Source organism: Tamandua tetradactyla, chromosome 7 (genome assembly GCF_023851605.1).
Source record: "Tamandua tetradactyla isolate mTamTet1 chromosome 7, mTamTet1.pri, whole genome shotgun sequence".
NCBI lineage: Eukaryota > Metazoa > Chordata > Mammalia > Pilosa > Myrmecophagidae > Tamandua > Tamandua tetradactyla.
In genome coordinates, this window is record NC_135333.1 from 133681601 (window position 1) to 133688571 (window position 6971).

The 6971-nt window shown below is 42.7% G+C and overlaps 1 pseudogene; it reads left to right on the forward strand.

Annotated features, from left to right (window-relative positions):
* The first annotated feature begins 959 nt into the window (after nucleotides 1–959).
* On the forward strand, nucleotides 960–1546 carry LOC143690681 (chromobox protein homolog 3 pseudogene; annotated as a pseudogene).
* Nucleotides 1547–6971: the final 5425 nt, after the last annotated feature.

The window sequence follows — 6971 nt, forward strand, 5'->3', positions numbered from 1 at the left end:
TTAAAATAAGACCCATTTCATTAGCTCAAAGCTTTGTAGGTCAGAAGAAAGCTATGACATCACTGGGTTCTCTCCTAGAGGTATCGCCAGGCTGAAATCAAGGCATCAGCTTAGATGAACTCTTGTCCTGAGGATCTGAGTATCTCCTTTCAAGTTCATTCACGTTATTGGCAAAATTCAATGCCCTGTGGTTGCAGAACTGAGGTTCATGTTTCCTTCCTGACCATCAGTGTGGGGCTGCTCTCAGTTCCTTGAGGCCACATTTCCTGCCTCCATTTTCAAACCAGCAAAGGCTAGTCAAATGCTCCTTATGCTTCAAATCTCTAACTTCCTCTTCTGTGACCAGCCAGAGAAAATTCATGAATGTAAAAATACTCATCTGTTTAGCTTAGGCAAACCTGGATAACTCCTAACTTAAGGTCAATTGTGCCACATAATATAACCTAAAATTTATCATATTACAGTAGTGAAGATTATGCAAGGCATGCACACTTTTGGGGGTTGGGGAGGAAATCTTGAGGGCCATCCTTAGAATTCTGCCTACCACACATCCATGCCTAAATCTGATTTAAAAGCCTGGGCTCCTTCTGTTATACAACAATGTTTGATAGTCTTTGTAGATCTAAATTGCTTGCGGCTGACAGTATAATGTTGATAAATGATAGGAGGAAATGAAATGATTCCACTCTGTTCTGCTTCCATGACTTTGTCGAAAAAGAATGTTCAGTGAATCCTAGTATGTATTACATGTTCAATAAATATTTGTTGAGTGAACCATGGACTGGAGAGAGTAGAACAAGCACTGGTAAGGATAAATGGAAAGCTTAACATAATAGGTAAAACGATTTTAAATGCATACTTAGTTGCTTTAAAAGAAATTGGCTTGGGAGACTCTGCAGACCTGGGACCTGGAGCAGCTCAGAGGCGGTGAATAACAGCTCTTCAAGTCTGCAATAAAAATGGCCTCCAATAAAACTACATTGCAAAAAATGGAAAAGAAGCAGAATGGAAAGAACAAAAAAAGTTGAAGAGGCAGAGCCTGAAGAATTTGTGGTGGAAAAAGTACTGGATTGATGTATAGTGAATGGGAAGGTGGAGTATTTCCTGAAGTGGAAGAGATTTACAGATGCTGGGAATACTTGGGAGTCTGAAGAAAATTTAGATTGCCTAGAGTTACTGGAAGCATTTCCTAATTCTCAAAAAGCTGGTAAAGAAAAGAATGGTACAAAAAAAAAATCTTTATCTGATAGCGAATCTGATGACAGCAAATCAAAGAAAAAAAAGATGCTGCTGACATTCCAAGAAGCTTTGTTAGAGGTCTTGATCCTAAATACATAATTGGTGCCACAGAGAGCAGTGGAGAATTAATGTTTCTCATGAAATAGAAAGATTCTGATGAGGCAGACTTGGTGCTGGCAAAAGCGGCAAACATGAGGTGTTCTCAAATTATAATTGCTTTTATGAGAGACTAACTTGGCATTCTCATCCAGAAGATAAAGCTCAAATAATTATTTGCATTGCTTTATATATATATCTATATCTATAATCTGGGTCTTGTTTTTTTATTAGTGAAGAAAAACTACTATTTTAATGGAAACCAAGTTTGATATATTTGTTTTGAAGTAATATTATTGGGGAGTTATTAGTTTTTTTAAGGGCAGTATTGGTTTTGTTTTGTTTTTGCATCAATATCACTGGTCGCTTTGAATAAAATAAACGCTTTCTGTAGTTGTTTTGTTTTTCAGAAAAGAAAAAATAAATAAATTGGCTTCAGTTCTGAATGAATTATATTGCTGAGTTCTGAGAATGATAGGTGATATTAGTGCAAAGCCAACTCAATCTATGCTTACCAAGTGAATTAGTGAACAAATTCAGTGTGTGTGGTGATCCTCAGTCTATGGGACCAGGAAGGCTGCTCTTCACTCCACTTTCCAAGAAAAATGCTAATTTGACAGCATATATTCTTCCTGGTGACAGTATGGGGAAACTCTCAGCAATCACCCTTTCCACATTTCATGACATATTAAGCATATTTTAAAAGACACAATTTCTAAAATTGTGGATTCAAGCAATGTTCAATGAACTCATGTTAAAATACTTGAAATGTTTTCAACAAAAAGAATGCAAGCACATGAAGACAAAAAATATATACTGACTTTGTACTGTGCTGAGCTTTTATATATATGTAATTATATATATGTACTATGCATTTTGTGGATTCAATAAAGATTACTTAACATTTTTTCTGTTAACCCTTATAGAATCACTTATAGATCTAGTTATAATCAATTTCTGTTTAACATGTGGTATATATCTGTGATTAATTCAATCATTTATAATCTGGAAAAATTCTGAAAAAAGAATTTTGAAGATATTTCAATATGTATGATGCTATTCTTACCCTGTGTGGTTCATTTGGTAAAATAGTAACTTTATAAAAAGTATCTTTGTCAGCAAGTAAATACAACATACTGAACACTACTTAGATACAACTGGTGCGAAAAGAGGTGTTAGAAACACTGCCTGGGGGGGGGGGGCACAAGGGTAGTTCAGCGGTAGAATTCTCGCCTGCCATGCGGGAGACTCAGTTGGATTCCTGCCCCACGCACTGCCCAAACAACAAACAAAAACAAACAAAAAAATCAATGAATGGTTGCTGCAATAATGGGATACTCACATAGAAAAAGAATGAAATGTGACCCCACCATACAGAATACAAAAAGAAAGAAATATTGCCCGTTTCCACGCACTACGCATAGTTTACATGTAAACATGATGCAGTTAGAGGACAAGATATGTTGCTTAACAGTCTGCTAGGATTAGAGGAACTCTCAGAGGTTACACCAATTTTTCATTTTAGAAATAAGGAAATTGAGACACAAGGAGGAGAAATGACTTACCAAAGATTACAAAGCTGGTTTGGCTATAACTGTCTAAATAGATCGCCTTCAAACATGTTTCACTATACCCCACTGTCTTAGTGTTCCAGCTGTGAAAACAAATACCATACAATGGGTTGACTTAACAACAGGAAGGTATTGGCTCTCAGTTTCAGAGGCTTGCTTCTGGCTTGCTTTTTCCTGGGTGGGGAGTGTTCTAGCTGGCGCTGCTCCTTGGGTTCTCTGGCTTTCCTCATCACATGGCCAGGCGCACGGCAAAGCTTCTCGGCCAGGTTCCCACTGACTTCTGGCTTCTGGCTCCTCCCTGAGGTTTTCTCTCACTATTTCTAAATTTCTTCTGATAAAGATCCAACTTCATTCAGTTGGGCCACACCTTAACTAAAAATACCACCCTAAGTAATCCTATTTGCAATGTAATCACATTGGAAATAATGGATTAAGATAAAGAACATGATTTTTTACTGGGGTGCATAACTCAATCTACGGCACCCACAATAAGAAATCTGCTTTACATATATGCTATATTTCTCGGATCTTAGGTGCCAATGATAAAATGCATCATTATTTTATATACCACTGGAATAGAAAAGTTACTGCTTAAGTATGTAAAGACACGTTAAGATACCTTTAACTCTTAGACACATCCCAACAAGATGTTAAAAGGAGGAAAAAATCATTTTACTACAGTTTATATACTCATGTACTATACAACTAAAACAACTTTAACAAGTGACATTCTCTATTCTACTCTGTCTTTAAAAAATGATGTTTTAGGCCCACTAAACTAATTTTACTTCCCATTGATGAGCTGACCTGATCTAAACACTAATTTAAATCATGTGCCAAAGATAATTAGAAACCTTGTTCATATATACAACCAAGGTGCTAAATGTTCTATTTGATAACAGGTACAGAAGAAAAGGAACAGTTTAACTGGACTGAAACCACCAGGAAAGTTTTCAATTTGGAACAAAAGTTTAGGTTGGAAAGGTTGAGTAAAATAAAGTGAGTTATAGAAGAAGAAGTGGATGATAGAGAAAGAAATGTAAACTGGAAAAAAAATCCTCAAAAGTAAATGTAGAAAAAACCTCCATTTAAAAATAAAATCTAACTATTTAACTTTATAAAAAGAAAGTATAGAAAAAAAAGATAGTATAAGGGCACCCATTTTTTAAATGTAAAACATGAAAACACGTTTAATATCTTAACCACAGAAAATATACAGAAACTTGAAAAAAAAAGACATAATTTCTGAACAATGAAAATACATAAAACTGGTTTAGATAAAACATGAGACAATGAACTTTGTTTTATATCTCACTTGTTATAAATTCAAAAGTAGTCAAATAGTTTGTCACGTTTCATAGCAAAGTGATAGTGGCCTGCAAATGAATATTTGTACATCCACCCTGTCCCCGATTTTTCTGTGTTCGTCATAGATTCAGGGATTTAATGTAAAATTTAAAAAAAAAATGAAATCCCCTCTTTGTCGACCTCTGTGCACATAATTAAAAAAAAAATCCTAGGAAATAATGAAGTACTTAGTAAAAAGCAGCTGGCTGAAATTCTCAGTGATTTCCGCCTACATTCATTCTCATAGAATTTTATCTCTACTCCTTGCAAAAAGCAAGCAAACAAAAACAAACCCAAACCCAAAAGCCTATTTTGTATGTATATGTAAAACTTGCACACCACAACACAAAACTGTGACCACAGGTTTTAAAATGTGGCAGTTAAGAATGTCACTGCAGGCGTTAGTACGTGGAACTTCAATCCCTTTGATGAAGATGCCATCTTTCAGCCAAGCCCTGGCAGAAAACCTTTAATTCCCATCAGACCCTTATCTCCCCAGTCAGTTTCTGGGCTCCATCTAGAGGGATGGGGGGTTCTCCCTTTCCATCACAGCTAAGCGTTCCCAGACCCGGGAGAAACCCGGGGTTCCAGCACACCACTCAGCGTGTAGCTAAGTGTCCCGGCTCTGCAAAGGGCAGCTGGAAATAAATTTAAAATGGCAACGCCGGCCAATCAGCGGCGCCGCGCTGCAGCGGACTTTTACATGCGCCTCCTCCGCGTGCACAGTGTAACCTGGCGATGCCTCACGCCCTGCTTAGGGCTTCAAAGTAGGCGTTTTAATTCCACGGTGATCTGTAACTTTGGGGAAAATACATCTCCTCGGGTGAAAGGTTTTATTTTGGAAGTAGTCCAAAATAATTTTGGGTGTGATGTGTGAAAATCTGAACCTAATTTTTTCAGGGTTTGGTGTTATTCAAGGATGAAAAGAGGTACATTTAAAAATGTACTCCACCTTTTAAAAACGGACTGTGGCCATCAGGATGCTCATATAACTCAGAAACAGCCCAAGCTATAAAATTAGGTCTTGGCAGAAAGGGAGTTCTTTGGGAGAAGGTTAAATGGAGGTAAACTGAAGGGAGAGTTGGGCAGTTGGCACAATTTGTGGGGTTAGGAAGCTTCGAGGTCCCCGCCCGTGGCTACCCATTTACCCTGGGAGCGCTGGAATCCTGGTGCGTAGCTCCAGCCGGAGGGAATACTTCGCGTCGCCTTTAGTCTTCCCAGAAGAAAAAAAAGCTTAATGAAGAAGCTGGCGCGCTCCATGTGCGTGTGTGCTCATTGTTTGCATGTGTGCCTGTATATCTGCGTGCATGTAAGTACGCGTGTGTATGCGTGCATGTGTATCTGCGTGCATTTAAGTGTGCATCTGTTTGCTTGTGTGGATGCGTGTAACTGTGTGCATAAGTTTCTGTGAGCGCCCGCCCGCGCATTCTGTGATAAGGGCATTCCCAGGCGGAGGAGGGCTGCCAGGACCCCATTCCTACTCCTCTGCAGATTCCGCCCCCACGCCCCTCCCCAACAAGGAGCTAGAACGCTGCCGCCAGTGCAGCTAGACGTTTCCTGCTAAGTGTTGGCTACGAATCGTGCGGGCGCAGGTAAAGGCCGAGCCCTGAATCACGCCTCTGGGACAGTCATGTTCCTGCGGCGCCGTCCCAGGGCAACCGCCCGCCCTGCGGCGACCGCGGGTGGCGGGCGGGGCTAGGCCCGCGGCAATAGGGCCTGGGATCCCTGACCGGTCCCTTTAACCCCGCCACTGGGCGGGAGCACGTGAGTGGGGCTCCGGGTGGCAGCCGGGCGCCGCCGCGGCCGAGGCAGTAGTATTTCGAACGCTGCTTCTGGCCTGCAGCCAAGCGACTTGGCTAGGCTGTTCCCCGGCCTCCCTCCTCCTCATACTTTTCCTCCTGCGCAGCCCCCTCCCCTTTATCCGCCCACGATTAGAGGTGGGCACTCCCTCCCCACCCCCTACACACACACACACACACACACACACACACACACACACACACACAGCCGCCCCTTCCCCAAACACGCGCGCTCACACACACTCACTCTCTCTCATCCCACTAGAATTCTGGGGCAAGAACTTAGAAAACTTCCAGCCCCGGCCGCGCACGCTTGGTGCAGGACGCAGGAGATAGCAGCCGATCCTGCTCCGACTCTCCCGTGCCGCCGCCGCTCGCTCCCGCCACCCGAGGAGGCGCGGTGCCACCCACTGCTCTGTCTCCTGCTTGTGCTCAGCCCCCGACCCGATCCAGGCGAAATCTCCCCATCCTCCCTTTGCTTCCCGACTGCCCAAGGCGCTATTTTTTCTCTTTCTTTCTTGCTCTGGGAGCGCGGAGCGGGGTGGGGGTGGGGGGGGGGGAAGAGGAGGAGGAATTCTTTCCCCGCCTAACATTTGAAGGGACACAATTCACTCCAAGTCTCTTCCCTTTCCAATCCGCTTCCGAAGTACTCCTGGTGCCCGCGACTTCTGATCGCAAACCGAGAGAGGAGCCTCGCCAACTTCCAACTCTGCTTTCCTCTTCCTTGGCTTTCCTTCCCCTCCTCACTCGCTACCTCCACCTCCACCACCACATCCACCTCCACCTCCGGCACCCACCCACCGCCACCGCCGACACCAGCAGCGCCTCCGTCTCTTCTCCTCCCCTCTTCTCTCTTTTGGCAGCCGTTGGACGTCCGGTGTTGATGGTGGCAGCAGCGGCAGCATAAGCAGCAACACCT